We start from the raw sequence: 17656 nt of genomic DNA, 5'->3' as shown, positions 1-17656 counted from the left end.
AATCAATAATAATAACGTGGCCATATGGACAGTACAAAGACAAGCGCTGTTTGGAATACTATACTTCAAATCAATAATAATAACGTGGCCTTATGGACAGCACAAAGACAAGCGCTGTTTGGAATACTATACTTCAAATCAATAATATTAACGTGGCCTTATGGACAGCACAAAGACAAGCGCTGTTTGGAATGCTATACTTCAAATTAATAATAATAACGTGGCCGTACGGACAGCACAAAGGCAAGCTCTGTTTGGAATACTATACTTCAAATCAATAATAATAACGTGGCCGTATCGGCAGCACGAGGACAAGCGCTGTTTGGAATACTATACTTCAAATCAATAATAATATCGTGGCCGTATGGACAGCACAAAGACAAGCGCTGTTTGAAATACTATAATTCATCAATAATAATAACGTGGCCACATGGACAGCACAAAGACAAGCGCTGTTTGGAATACAATACTTCTAATCAATAATAATAACGTGGCCGTATGGACAGCACAAAGACAAGCGCTGTTTGGAATACTATGCTTCAAATCAATAATAATAACGTGGCCGTATGGACACCACAAAGACAAGCGCTGTTTGGAATACTATGCTTCAAATCAATAATATTAACGTGGCCGTATGGACACCAACAAGGCAAGCGCTGTTTGGAATACTATACTTCAAATCAATAATATTAACGTGGCCGTATCGAGAGCACAAAGACAAGCTCTGTTTGGAATACTATACTTCAAATCAATATTAATAACGTGGCCGTATGGACAGCACAAGAAGAAGCGCTGTTTGGAATACTAAACTTAAAATCAATATTAATAACGTGGCCGCATGGACAGCACCAAGACAAGCGCTGTTTAGAATACAACACCTCAAATCAATAATAATTACGTGGCTGTATGGACAGTACAAAAACAAGCTCTGTTTGGAATACTATACTTCAAATCAATAATAATAACGTGGCCTTATGGACAGCACAAAGTCAAGCGCTGTTTGGAATACTATACTTCAAATCAATAATTGTAACGTGGCCGTATGGACAGCACAAAGACAAGCGCTGTTTGGAATGCTATACTTCAAATCAAAAATAATAACGTGGCCGCATGGACAGCAAAAAGACAAGCGCTGTTTGGAATACTATACTTCTAATCAATAATAATAACGTGGCCGTATGGACACCACAAAGACAAGCGCTGTTTGGAATACTATGCTTCAAATGAATAATAATAACGTGGCCGTATGGACAGCAAAAAGACAAGCGCTGTTTGGAATACTATACTTCAAATCAATAATAATAACGTGGCCGTATGGACAGCACAAAGACAAGCTCTGTTTGGAATACTATACTTCAAATCAATAATAATAACGTGGCCGTATGGACAGCACAAGAACAAGCGCTGTTTGGAATACTATACTTAAAATCAATAATATTAACGTGGCCGCATGGACAGCACAAAGACAAGCGCTGTTTAGAATACAACACCTCCAATCAATAATAATAACGTGGCCGTATGGACAGCACAAAGACAAGCGCTGTTTGGAATACCATACTTCAAATTAATAATAATAACGTGGCCGTATGGACAGCACCAAGACAAGCGCCGTTTGGAATACTATTCTTCGAATCAATTTTTACGTCTTGGCAATTTTAACAGGACGAAGAGAAGCGCAGTTTAGAATACTTTACTCCAAATGAATATTTATGACGTAGCCAATTTGACTGCACGAAGACAAGCGTTGTTTGAAATACTATACTTCAAATCAATAATAATAACGTGGCCGCATGGACAGCACAAAGGCAAGCGCTGTTTGGAATACCATACTTCAAATCAATAATAATAACGTGGCCTTATGAACAGCACAAAGACAAGCGCTGTCTGGAATACTATACTTCAAATCAATAATAATAACTTGGCCGTATGGACAGCCCAAAGACAAGCGCTGTTTGGGATACTATACTTCAAAAAAAATAATAATAACGTGGCCGTACGGACAGCACAAAGACAAGCGCTGTTTGGAATGCTATACTTCAAATCAATAATAATAACGTGGCCGTATGGACAGCACGAAGACAAGCGCTGTTTGGAATACTATACTTCAAATCAATAATAATAAGGTGGCCGTATGGAGAGCACCAAGGCAAGCGCTGTTTGAAATACTATACTTCAAATCAATAATAATAATGTGGCCGTATGGACAGCACAAAGACAAGCGCTGTATGGAATACTATACTTCAACTCAATAATAATAACGTGGCCTTATGGACAGCACAAAGACTAGCGCTGTTTGGAATACTATGATTCAAATCAATAATAATAACGTGGCCGCATGGACAGCACAAAGACAAGCGCTGTTTAGAATACAACACCTCAAATCAATAATAATAACGTGGCCGTATGGACAGCACAAAGACAAGCGCTGTTTGGAATACCATACTTCAAATTAATAATAATAACGTGGCCGTATGGACAGCACCAAGACAAGCGCCGTTTGGAATACTATTCTTCGAATCAATTTTTACGTCTTGGCAATTTTAACAGGACGAAGAGAAGCGCAGTTTGGAATACTTTACTCCAAATCAATATTTATGACGTAGCCAATTTGACTGCACGAAGACAAGCGTTGTTTGAAATACTATACTTCAAATCAATAATAATAACGTGGCCGCATGGGCAGCACAAAGACACGCGCTGTTTGGAATACTATACTTCAAATCAATAATAATAACGTGGCCTTATGAACAGCACAAAGACAAGCGCTGTCTGGAATACTATACTTCAAATCAATAATAATAACTTGGCCGTATGGACAGCCCAAAGACAAGCGCTGTTTGGGATACTATACTTCAAAAAAAAATAATAATAACGTGGCCGTACGGACAGCACAAAGACAAGCGCTGTTTGGAATGCTATACTTCAAATCAATAATAATAACGTGGCCGTATGGACAGCACGAAGACAAGCGCTGTTTGGAATACTATACTTCAAATCAATAATAATAAGGTGGCCGTATGGAGAGCACCAAGGCAAGCGCTGTTTGAAATACTATACTTCAAATCAATAATAATAATGTGGCCGTATGGACAGCACAAAGACAAGAGCTGTATGGAATACTATACTTCAACTCAATAATAATAACGTGGCTTTATGGACCGCACAAAGACTAGCGCTGTTTGGAATACTATGATTCAAATCAATAATAATAACGTGGCCGTATGGACAGCACAATGACAAGCGCTGTTTGGAATACTATACTTCAAATCAATAATATTATCGTGGCCGTATGGACAGCACAAAGACAAGCGCGGTTTAGAATACTATACTTCAAATCAATAATAATAACGTGGCCGCATGGACAGCACAAAGTCAAGCGCTGTTTGAAATACTATAATTCATCAGTAATAATAACGTGGCCACATGGACAGCACAAAGACAAGCGCTGTTTTGAATACTATGAATCAAATCAACAATAATAACGTGGCCGTATGGACACCACAAAGACAAGCGCTGTTTGGAATACTATGCTTCAAATCAATAATAATAACGTGGCCGTATGAACAGCAACAAGACAAGCGCTGTTTGGAATACTATACTTCAAATCAATAATAAGAACGTGGCCGTATGGACAGCACAAAGACAAGCTCTGTTTGGAATACTATACTTCAAATCAATATTAATAACGCGGCCGTATGGACCGCACAAGTACAAGCGCTGTTTGGAATACTATACTTAAAATCAATAATAATAACGTGGCCGCATGGGCAGCACAAAGACAAGCGCTGTTTAGAATACAACACCTGAAATCAATAATAATACGTGGCTGTATGGACAGTACAAAAACAAGCGCTGTTTGGAATACTATACTTCAAATCAATAATAATAACGTGGCCTTATGGACAGCACAAAGACAAGCGCTGTTAGGAATACTATACTTCAAATCAATAATTATAACGTGGCCGTATGGACAGCACAAAGACAAGCGCTGTTTGGAATGCTATACTTCAAATCAATAATAATAACGTGGCCGTACGGACAGCACAAAGACAAGCGCTGTTTGGAATACTATACTTCAAATCAATAATAATATCGTTACCGTATGGACAGCACAAAGACAAGAGCGGTTTAGAATACTATACTCCAAATCAATAATAATAACGTGGCCGCATGGACAGCACAAAGTCAAGCGCTGTTTGAAATACTATAATTCATCAATAATAATAACGTGGCCACATGGACAGCACAAAGACAAGCGCTGTTTGGAATACTATACTTCAAATCAATAATAATAACGTGGCCGCATGGACAGCACAAAGACAAGCGCTGTTTGAAATAATTTAATTCAAATCAATAATAATAACGTGGCCGCATGGACAGCACAAAGACAAGCGCTGTTTAGAATACAACACCTAAAATCAATAATAATAACGTGGCCGTATGGACAGCACAAAGACAAGCGCTGTTTGGAATACCATACTTCAAATTAATATTAATAACGTGGCCGTATGGACAGCACCAAGACAAGCGCCGTTTGGAATACTATTCTTCGAATCAATTTTTACGTCTTGGCAATTTTAACAGGACGAAGAGAAGCGCAGTTTGGAATACTTTACTCCAAATCAATATTTATGACGTAGCCAATCTGACTGCACGAAGACAAGCGTTGTTTGAAATACTATACTTCAAATCAATAATAATAACGTGGCCGCATGGACAGCACAAAGGCAAGCGCTGTTTGGAATACTATACTTCAAATCAATAATAATAAGGTGGCCGTATGGAGAGCACCAAGGCAAGCGCTGTTTGAAATACTATACTTCAAATCAATAATAATAATGTGGCCGTATGGACAGCACAAAGACAAGCGCTGTATGGAATACTGTACTTCAACTCAATAATAATAACGTGGCCTTATGGACAGCACAAAGACTAGCGCTGTTTGGAATACTATGATTCAAATCAATAATAATAACGTGGCCGTATGGACAGCACAATGACAAGCGCGGTTTAGAATACTATACTTCAAATCAATAATAATAACGTGGCCGCATGGACAGCACAAAGTCAAGCGCTGTTTGAAATACTATAATTCATCAATAATAATAACGTGGCCACATGGACAGCACAAAGACAAGCGCTGTTTTGAATACTATGAATCAAATCAATAATAATAACGTGGCCGTATGGACACCACAAAGACAAGCGCTGTTTGGAATACTATGCTTCAAATCAATAATAATAACGTGGCCGTATGGACAGCAACAAGACAAGCGCTGTTTGGAATACTATACTTCAAATCAATAATAAGAACGTGGCCGTATGGACAGCACAAAGACAAGCTCTGTTTGGAATACTATACTTCAAATCAATATAATTAACGCGGCCGTATGGACCGCACAAGTACAAGCGCTGTTTGGAATACTATACTTAAAATCAATAATAATAACGTGGCCGCATGGACAGCACAAAGACAAGCGCTGTTTAGAATACAACACCTGAAATCAATAATAATAACGTGGCTGTATGGACAGTACAAAAACAAGCGCTGTTTGGAATACTATACTTCAAATCAATAATAATAACGTGGCCTTATGGACAGCACAAAGACAAGCGCTGTTAGGAATACTATACTTCAAATCAATAATTATAACGTGGCCGTATGGACAGCACAAAGATAAGCGCTGTTTGGAATGCTATACTTCAAATCAATAATAATAACGTGGCCGTACGGACAGCACAAAGACAAGCGCTGTTTGGAATACTATACTTCAAATCAATAATAATATCGTTACCGTATGGACAGCACAAAGACAAGAGCGGTTTAGAATACTATACTCCAAATCAATAATAATAACGTGGCCGCATGGACAGCACAAAGTCAAGCGCTGTTTGAAATACTATAATTCATCAATAATAATAACGTGGCCACATGGACAGCACAAAGACAAGCGCTGTTTGGAATACTATAATTCAAATCAATAATAATAACGTGGCCGCATGGACAGCACAAAGACAAGCGCTGTTTGAAATAATTTAATTCAAATCAATAATAATAACGTGGCCGCATGGACAGCACAAAGACAAGCGCTGTTTGAAATAATTTAATTCAAATCAATAATAATAACGTGGCCGTATGGACAGCACAAAGACAAGCGCTGTTTGGAATACTATACTTCAAATCAATAATAATAACGTGGCCTTATGGACAGCACAAAGACAAGCGCTGTTTGGAATACTATACTTCAAATCAATAATAATAACGTGGCCTTATGGACAGCACAAAGGCAAGCGCTGTTTGGAATGCTATACTTCAAATTAATAATAATAACGTGGCCGTACGGACAGCACAAAGACAAGCGCTGTTTGGAATACTATACTTCAAATCAATAATAATAACGTGGCCGTATCGGCAGCACGAGGACAAGCGCTGTTTGGAATACTATACTTCAAATCAATAATATTATCGTGGCTGTATGGACAGGACAAAGACAAGCGCGGTTTAGAATACTATACTTCAAATCAATAATAATAACGTGGCCGCATGGACAGCACAAAGTCAAGCGCTGTTTGAAATACTATAATTCATCAATAATAATAAGGTGGCCACATGGACAGCACAAAGACAAGCGCTGTTTGGAATACTATACTTCTAATCAATAATAATAACGTGGCCGTATGGACAGCACAAAGACAAGCGCTGTTTGGAATACCATACTTCAAATTAATAATAATAACGTGGCCGTATGGACAGCACAAAGACAAGCGCCGTTTCGAATACTATTCTTCGAATCAATTTTTACGTCTTGGCCATTTTAACAGGACGAAGAGAAGCGCAGTTTGGAATACTATACTCCAAATCAATATTTATGACGCGGCCAATTTGACTGCACGAAGACAAGCGTTGTTTGAAATACTATACTTCAAATCAATAATAATAACGTGGCCGCATGGACAGCACAAAGGCAAGCGCTGTTTGGAATACCATACTTCAAATTAATAATAATAACGTGGCCGTATGGACAGCACAAAGACAAGCGCTGTTTGGAATACTATACTTCAAATCAATAATAATAACGTGGCCGCATGGACAGCACCAAGACAAGCGCTGTTTGAAAAATTTTAATTCAAATCAATAATAATAACGTGGCCGTATGGACAGCACAATGACAAGCGCTGTTTGGAATACTATACCTCAAATCAATAATAATAATGTGGCCTTATGAACAGCACAAGGACAAGCGCTGTCTGGAATACTATACTTCAAATCAATAATAATAACTTGGCCGTATGGACAGCCCAAAGACAAGCGCTGTTTGGAATTTTATACTTCAGAAAAAATAATAATAACGTGGCCGTACGGACAGCACAAAGACAAGCGCTGTTTGGAATGCTATACTTCAAATCAATAATAATAACTTGGCCGTATGGAGAGCACCAAGGCAAGCGCTGTTTTAAATACTATACTTCAAATCAATAATAATAATGTGGCCGTATGAACAGCACATAGACAAGCGCTGTATGGAATACTATACTTCAACTCAATAATAATAACGTGGCCTTATGGACAGCACAAAGAATAGCGCTGTTTGGAATACTATAATTCAAATCAATAATAATAACGTGGCCCTATGGACAGCACAATGACGTGCGCTGTTTGGAAGACTATACTTCAAATCAATAATATTATCGTGGCCGTATGGACAGCACAAAGACAAGCGTGGTTTGGAATACTATACTTCAAATCAATAATAATAACGTGCCCGTATGGAAAGCACAAAGAAAACCGCTGTTTGGAATACTGTACTTGAAATCAATAATAATTACGTGGCCGTTTGGACAGCACAAAAACAAGCGTTGTTCGGAATAGTATACTTCAAATCACTACTAATAACGTGGCCGTATGGACAGCACGAAGAAAAGCGCTGATTGGAATACTACACTTAAAATCAATAATAATAACGTGGCCGCATTGACAGCACAAAGACAAGCGCTGTTTGCAGTACTATACCTCAAATCAATAATATTAACGTGGCCGTATGGACAGCACAATGACAAGTACTGTTTGGAATACTATACTTCAAATCAATAATATTAACGTGGCCGTATGGACACCACAATGACAAGCGCTGTTTGGAATACTATGCTTCAAATCAATAATAATAACGTGGCCGTATGGACAGCAACAAGACAAGCGCTGTTTGGAATACTATACTTCAAATCAATAATAAGAACGTGGCCGTATGGACAGCACAAAGACAAGCTCTGTTTGGAATACTATACTTCAAATCAATATTAATAACGCGGCCGTATGGACCGCACAAGTACAAGCGCTGTTTGGAATACTATACTTAAAATCAATAATAATAACGTGGCCGCATGGACAGCACAAAGACAAGCGCTGTTTAGAATACAACACCTGAAATCAATAATGATAACGTGGCTGTATGGACAGTACAAAAACAAGCGCTGTTTGGAATACTATACTTCAAATCAATAATAATAACGTGGCCTTATGGACAGCACAAAGACAAGCGCTGTTAGGAATACTATACTTCAAATCAATAATTATAACGTGGCCGTATGGACAGCACAAAGATAAGCGCTGTTTGGAATGCTATACTTCAAATCAATAATAATAACGTGGCCGTACGGACAGCACAAAGACAAGCGCTGTTTGGAATACTATACTTCAAATCAATAATAATATCGTTACCGTATGGACAGCACAAAGACAAGAGCGGTTTAGAATACTATACTCCAAATCAATAATAATAACGTGGCCGCATGGACAGCACAAAGTCAAGCGCTGTTTGAAATACTATATTTCATCAATAATAATAACGTGGCCACATGGACAGCACAAAGTCAAGCGCTGTTTGAAATACTATAATTCATCAATAATAATAAGGTGGCCACATGGACAGCACAAAGACAAGCGCTGTTTGGAATACTATACTTCTAATCAATAATAATAACGTGGCCGTATGGACAGCACAAAGACAAGCGCTGTTTGGAATACCATACTTCAAATTAATAATAATAACGTGGCCGTATGGACAGCACAAAGACAAGCGCCGTTTCGAATACTATTCTTCGAATCAATTTTTACGTCTTGGCCATTTTAACAGGACGAAGAGAAGCGCAGTTTGGAATACTATACTCCAAATCAATATTTATGACGCGGCCAATTTGACTGCACGAAGACAAGCGTTGTTTGAAATACTATACTTCAAATCAAATATAATAACGTGGCCGCATGGACAGCACAAAGGCAAGCGCTGTTTGGAATTCATACTTCAAATTAATAATAATAACGTGGCCGTATGGACAGCACAAAGACAAGCGCTGTTTGGAATACTATACTTCAAATCAATAATAATAACGTGGCCGCATGGACAGCACCAAGACAAGCGCTGTTTGAAAAATTTTAATTCAAATCAATAATAATAACGTGGCCGTATGGACAGCACAATGACAAGCGCTGTTTGGAATACTATACCTCAAATCAATAATAATAATGTGGCCTTATGAACAGCACAAGGACAAGTGCTGTCTGGAATACTATACTTCAAATCAATAATAATAACTTGGCCGTATGGACAGCCCAAAGACAAGCGCTGTTTGGAATTTTATACTTCAGAAAAAATAATAATAACGTGGCCGTACGGACAGCACAAAGACAAGCGCTGTTTGGAATGCTATACTTCAAATCAATAATAATAACGTGGCCGTATGGAGAGCACCAAGGCAAGCGCTGTTTTAAATACTATACTTCAAATCAATAATAATAATGTGGCCGTATGGACAGCACATAGACAAGCGCTGTATGGAATACTATACTTCAACTCAATAATATTAACGTGGCCTTATGGACAGCACAAAGAATAGCGCTGTTTGGAATACTATAATTCAAATCAATAATAATAACGTGGCCCTATGGACAGCACAATGACGTGCGCTGTTTGGAAGACTATACTTCAAATCAATAATATTATCGTGGCCGTATGGACAGCACAAAGACAAGCGCGGTTTGGAATACTATACTTCAAATCAATAATAATAACGTGGCCGTATGGAAAGCACAAAGAAAACCGCTGTTTGGAATACTGTACTTCAAATCAATAATAATTACGTGGCCGTTTGGACAGCACGAAGACAAGCGTTGTTTGGAATAGTATACTTCAAATCACTACTAATAACGTGGCCGTATGGACAGCACGAAGAAAAGCGCTGATTGGAATACTACACTTAAAATCAATAATAATAACGTGGCCGCATTGACAGCACAAAGACAAGCGCTGTTTGCAGTACTATACCTCAAATCAATAATATTACGTGGCCGTATGGACAGCACAATGACAAGTACTGTTTGGAATACTATACTTCAAATCAATAATATTAACGTGGCCGTATGGACACCACAATGACAAGCGCTGTTTGGAATACTATACTTCAAATCAATAATAATAACGTGGCCGCATGGACAGCACAAAGACAAGCGCTATTTGAAATAATTTAATTCAAATCAATAATAATAACGTGGCCGCATAAGACAGCACAAAGTCAAGCGCTGTTTGCAATACTATACCTCAAATCAATAATAATAACGTGGCCATATGGACAGCACAAAGACAAGCGCTGTTTGGAATACTATACTTCAAATCAATATTAATAACGTGGCCGCATGGACAGCACAAAGACAAGCGCTGTTTAGAATACAACACCTGAAATCAATAATAATAACGTGGCTGTATAGACAGTACAAAAACAAGCGTTGTTTGGAATACTATACTTCAAATAAATAATAATACCGTGTCCGTATGGACAGTACAAAGACAAGCGCTGTTTGGAATACTATACTTCAAATCAATAATAATAACGTGGCCTTAAGGACAGCACAAAGACAAGCGCTGTCTGGAATACTATACTTCAAATCAATAATAATAACGTGGCCTTATGAACAGCACAAAGACAAGCGCTGTCTGGAATACTATACTTCAAATCAATAATAATAACGTGGCCGTATGGACAGCACAAAGACAAGCGCCGTTTGGAATACTATTCTTCGAATCAATTTTTACGTCTTGGCAATTTTAACAGGACGATGAGAAGCGCAGTTTGGAATACTTTACTCCAAATCAATATTTATGACGTAGCCAATTTGACTGCACGAAGACAAGCGTTGTTTGAAATACTTTACTTCAAATCAATAATAATAACGTGGCCGCATGGACAGCACAAATGCAAGCGCTGTTTGGAATACCATACTTCAAATCAATAATAATAACGTGGCCGTATGGGCAGCACAAGGACAAGCGCTGTTTGGAATACTATACTTCAAATCAATAATAATAACGTGGCCTTATGAACAGCACAAAGACAAGCGCTGTCTGGAATACTCTACTTCAAATCAATAATAATAACTTGGCCGTATGGACAGCCCAAAGACAAGCGCTGTTTGGGATACTATACTTCAAAAAAAATAATAATAACGTGGCCGTACGGACAGCACAAAGACAAGCGCTGTTTGGAATGCTATACTTCAAATCAATAATAATAACGTGGCCGTATGGACAGCACGAAGACAAGCGCTGTTTGGAATACTATACTTCAAATCAATAATAACAACGTGGCCATATGGAGAGCACCAAGGCAAGCGCTGTTTGAAATACTATACTTCAAATCAATAATAATAATGTGGCCGTATGGACAGCACAAAGAGAAGCGCTGTATGGAATACTATACTTCAACTCAATAATAATAACGTGGCCTTATGGACAGCACAAAGACAAGCGCTATTTGGAATACTATAATTCAAATCAATAATAATAACGTGGCCGTATGGACAGCACAATGACAAGCGCTGTTTGGAATACTATACTTCAAATCAATAATAATATCGTGGCCGTATGGACAGCACAAAGACAAGCGCGGTTTAGAATACTATACTTCAAGTCAATAATAATAACGTGGACGCATGGACAGTACAAAGTCAAGCGCTGTTTGAAATACTATAATTCATCAATAATAATAACGTGGCCACATGGACAGCACAAAGACAAGCGCTGTTTGGAATACTATACTTCTAATCAATAATAATAACGTGGCCGTATGGACAGCACAAAGACAAGCGCTGTTTAGAATACTATGAATCAAATCAATAATAATAACGTGGCCGTATGGACACCACAAAGACAAGCGCTGTTTGGAATACTATGCTTCAAATCAATAATAATAACGTGGCCGTATGGACAGCAACAAGACAAGCGCTGTTTGGAATACTATACTTCAAATCAATAATAAGAACGTGGCCGTATGGACAGCACAAAGACAAGCTCTGTTTGGAATACTATACTTCAAATCAATATTAATAACGTGGCCGTATGGACAGCACAAGAACAAGCGCTGTTTGGAATACTATACCTAAAATCAATAATATTAACGTGGCCGCATGGACAGCACAAAGACAAGCGCTGTTTAGAATACAACACCTGAAATCAATAATAATAACGTGGCTGTATGGACAGTACAAAAACAAGCGCTGTTTGGAATACTATACTTCAAATCAATAATAATAACGTGGCCTTATGGACAGCACAAAGACAAGCGCTGTTTGGGATACTATACTTCAAAAAAAATAATAATAACGTGGCCGTACGGACAGCACAAAGACAAGCGCTGTTTGGAATGCTATACTTCAAATCAACATTAATAATGTAGCCGTATGGACAGCACGAAGACAAGCGCTGTTTGGAATACTATACTTCAAATCAATAATAATAACGTGGCCGTATGGAGAGCACCAAGGCAAGCGCTGTTTGAAATACTATACTTCAAATCAATAATAATAATGTGGCCGTATGGACAGCACAAAGACAAGCGCTGTATGGAATACTATACTTCAACTCAATAATAATAACGTGGCCTTATGGACAGCACAAAGACTAGCGCTATTTGGAATACTATAATTCAAACCAATAATAATAACGTGGCCGTATGGACAGCACAATGACAAGCGCTGTTTAGAATACTATACTTCAAATCAATAATAATAACGTGGCCGCATGGACAGCACAAAGTCAAGCGCTGTTTGAAATACTATAATTCATCAATAATATTAACGTGGCCACATGGACAGCACAAAGACAAGCGCTGTTTGGAATACTATACTTCTAATCAATAATAATAACGTGGCCGTATGGACAGCACAAAGACAAGCGCTGTTTGGAATACTATGAATCAAATCAATAATAATAACGTGGCCGTATGGACACCACAAAGACAAGCGCTGTTTGGAATACTATGCTTCAAATCAATAATAATAACGTGGCCGTATGGACAGCAACAAGACAAGCGTTGTTTGGAATACTATACTTCAAATCAATAATAAGAACGTGGCCGTATGGACAGCACAAAGACAAGCTCTGTTTGGAATACTATACTTCAAATCAATATTAATAACGTGGCCGTATGGACAGCACAAGAACAAGCGCTGTTTGGAATACTATACTTAAAATCAATAATAATAACGTGGCCGCATGGACAGCACAAAGACAAGCGCTGTTTAGAATACAACACCTGAAATCAATAATAATAACGTGGCTGTATGGACAGTACAAAAACAAGCGCTGTTTGGAATACTATACTTCAAATCAATAATAATAACGTGGCCTTATGGACAGCACAAAGACAAGCGCTGTTAGGAATACTATACTTCAAATCAATAATTATAACGTGGCCGTATGGACAGCACAAAGACAAGCGCCGTTTGGAATACTATTCTTCGAATCAATTTTTACGTCTTGGCAATTTTAACAGGACGAAGAGAAGCGCAGTTTGGAATACTTTACTCCAAATCAATATTTATGACGTAGCCAATTTGACTGCACGAAGACAAGCGTTGTTTGAAATACTATACTTCAAATCAATAATAATAACGTGGCCGCATGGACAGCACAAAGGCAAGCGCTGTTTGGAATACCATACTTCAAATCAATAATATTAACGTGGCCGTATGGGCAGCACAAAGACAAGCGCTGTTTGGAATACTATACTTCAAATCAATAATAATAACGTGGCCTTATGAACAGCACAAAGACAAGCGCTGTCTGGAATACTATACTTCAAATCAATAATAATAACTTGGCCGTATGGACAACCCAAAGACAAGCGCTGTTTGGGATACTATATTTCAAAAAAAATAATAATAACGTGGCCGTACGGACAGCACAAAGACAAGAGCTGTTTGGAATGCTATACTTCAAATCAATAATAGTAACGTGGCCGTATGGACAGCACGAAGACAAGCGCTGTTTGGAATACTATACTTCAAATCAATAATAATAACGTGGCCGTATGGAGAGCACCAAGGCAAGCGCTGTTTGAAATACTATACTTCAAATCAATAATAATAATGTGGCCGTATGGACAGCACAAAGACAAGCGCTGTATGGAATAATATACTTCAACGCAATAATAATAACGTGGCCTTATGGACAGCACAAAGACTAGCGCTGTTTGGAATACTATAATTCAAATCAATAATAATACCGTGGCCTTATGGACAGCACAATGACAAGCGCTGTTTGGAATACTATACTTAAAATCAATAATAATAACGTGGCCGCATGGACAGCACGAAGACAAGCGCTGTTTAGAATACAACACCTGAAATCAATAATAATAACGTGGCTGTATGGACAGTACAAAAACAAGCGCTGTTTGGAATACTATACTTCAAATCAATAATAATAACGTGGCCTTATGGACAGCACAAAGACAAGCGCTGTTAGGAACACTCTACTTCAAATCAATAATTATAACGTGGCCGTATGGACAGCACAAAGACAAGCGCTGTTTGGAATGCTATACTTCAAATCAATAATAATAACGTGGCCGTACGGACAGCACAAAGACAAGCGCTGTTTGGAATACTATACTTCAAATCAATAATAATAACGTGGCCGTATCGGCAGCACAGGGACAAGCGCTGTTTGGAATACTATACATCAAATCAATAATAATATCGTGGCCGTATGGACAGCACAAAGACAAGAGCGGTTTAGAATACTATACTCCAAATCAATAATAATAACGTGGCCGCATGGACAGCACAAAGTCAAGGGCTGTTTGAAATACTATAATTCATCAATAATAATAACGTGGCCACATGGACAGCACAAAGACAAGCGCTGTTTGGAATACTATACTTCAAATCAATAATAATAACGTGGCCTTATCGACAGCACAAAGACAAGCGCTGTTAGGAATACTATCCATGGAAAGTGAGAGTAGCGCAAAACGGGACAAAGGGACAGAGAGAGACAGACACAACACAGGCGCTGTGTTGTGTCTGTCTTTCTCTGTCCCTTTGTCCCGTTTTGCGCTACTCTCACTTTCCATGGATCACCGTTACCGACTCGCCCAAGTTTCTACCCTTAGGAATACTATACTTCAAATCAATAATTATAACGTGGCCGTATGGACAGCACAAAGACAAGCGCTGTTTGGAATGCTATACTTCAAATCAATAATAATAACGTGGCCGTACGGACAGCACAAAGACAAGCGCTGTTTGCAGTACTATACCTCAAATCAATAATAATAACGTGGCCGTATGGACAGCACAATGACAAGTACTGTTTGGAATACTATACTTCAAATCAATAATATTAACGTGGCCGTATGGACACCACAAAGACAAGCGCTGTTTGGAATACTATACTTCAAATCAATAATAATAACGTGGCCGCATGGACAGCACAAAGACACGCGCTGTTTGAAATAATTTAATTCAAATCAATAATAATAACGTGGCCGCATAAGACAGCACAAAGACAAGCGCTGTTTGCAATACTATACCTCAAATCAATAATAATAACGTGGCCGTATGGACAGCACAAGGCAAGCGCTGTTTGGAATACTATACTTCAAATCAATAATAATAACGTGGCCGCATGGACAGCACAAAGACAAGCGCTGTTTGAAATAATTTATTTCAAATCAATAATATTAACGTGGCCGTATGGACAGCACAAAGACAAGCGTTGTTTCGAATACTATACTTCAAATAAATATTATTAACGTGTCCGTATGGACAGTACAAAGACAAGCGCTGTTTGGAATACTATACTTCAAATCAATAATAATAACGTGGCCTTAAGGACAGCACAAAGACAAGCGCTGTCTGGAATACTATACTTCAAATCAATAATAATAACGTGGCCTTATGAACAGCACAAAGACAAGCGCTGTCTGGAATACTATACTTCAAATCAATAATAATAACGTGGCCGTATGGACAGCACAAAGACAAGCGCCGTTTGGAATACTATTCTTCGAATCAATTTTTACGTCTTGGCAATTTTAACAGGACGAAGATAAGCGCAGTTTGGAATACTTTACTCCAAATCAATATTTATGACGTAGCCAATTTGACTGCACGAAGACAAGCGTTGTTTGAAATACTATACTTCAAATCAATAATAATAACGTGGCCGTATGGAGAGCACCAAGGCAAGCGCTGTTTGAAATACTATACTTCAAATCAATAATAATAATGTGGCCGTATGGACAGCACAAAGACAAGCGCTGTATGGAATAATATACTTCAACTCAATAATAATAACGTGGCCTTATGGACAGCACAAAGACTAGCGCTGTTTGGAATACTATAATTCAAATCAATAATAATACCGTGGCCTTATGGACAGCACAATGACAAGCGCTGTTTGGAATACTATACTTAAAATCAATAATAATAACGTGGCCGCATGGACAGCACGAAGACAAGCGCTGTTTAGAATACAACACCTGAAATCAATAATAATAACGTGGCTGTATGGACAGTACAAAAACAAGCGCTGTTTGGAATACTATACTTCAAATCAATAATAATAACGTGGCCTTATGGACAGCACAAAGACAAGCGCTGTTAGGAACACTCTACTTCAAATCAATAATTATAACGTGGCCGTATGGAGAGCACAAAGACAAGCGCTGTTTGGAATGCTATACTTCAAATCAATAATAATAACGTGGCCGTACGGACAGCACAAAGACAAGCGCTGTTTGGAATACTATACTTCAAATCAATAATAATAACGTGGCCGTATCGGCAGCACAGGGACAAGCGCTGTTTGGAATACTATACATCAAATCAATAATAATATCGTGGCCGTATGGACAGCACAAAGACAAGAGCGGTTTAGAATACTATACTCCAAATCAATAATAATAACGTGGCCGCATGGACAGCACAAAGTCAAGGGCTGTTTGAAATACTATAATTCATCAATAATAATAACGTGGCCACATGGACAGCACAAAGACAAGCGCTGTTTGGAATACTATACTTCAAATCAATAATAATAACGTGGCCTTATCGACAGCACAAAGACAAGCGCTGTTAGGAATACTATACTTCAAATCAATAATTATAACGTGGCCGTATGGACAGCACAAAGACAAGCGCTGTTTGGAATGCTATACTTCAAATCAATAATAATAACGTGGCCGTACGGACAGCACAAAGACAAGCGCTGTTTGCAGTACTATACCTCAAATCAATAATAATAACGTGGCCGTATGGACAGCACAATGACAAGTACTGTTTGGAATACTATACTTCAAATCAATAATATTAACGTGGCCG

The sequence above is a fragment of the Amblyomma americanum genome, chromosome 7, assembly GCF_052857255.1.
Source record: "Amblyomma americanum isolate KBUSLIRL-KWMA chromosome 7, ASM5285725v1, whole genome shotgun sequence".
NCBI classification, from domain to species: Eukaryota; Metazoa; Arthropoda; class Arachnida; order Ixodida; family Ixodidae; genus Amblyomma; species Amblyomma americanum.
Note: the sequence above shows the minus strand (reverse complement) of the source record.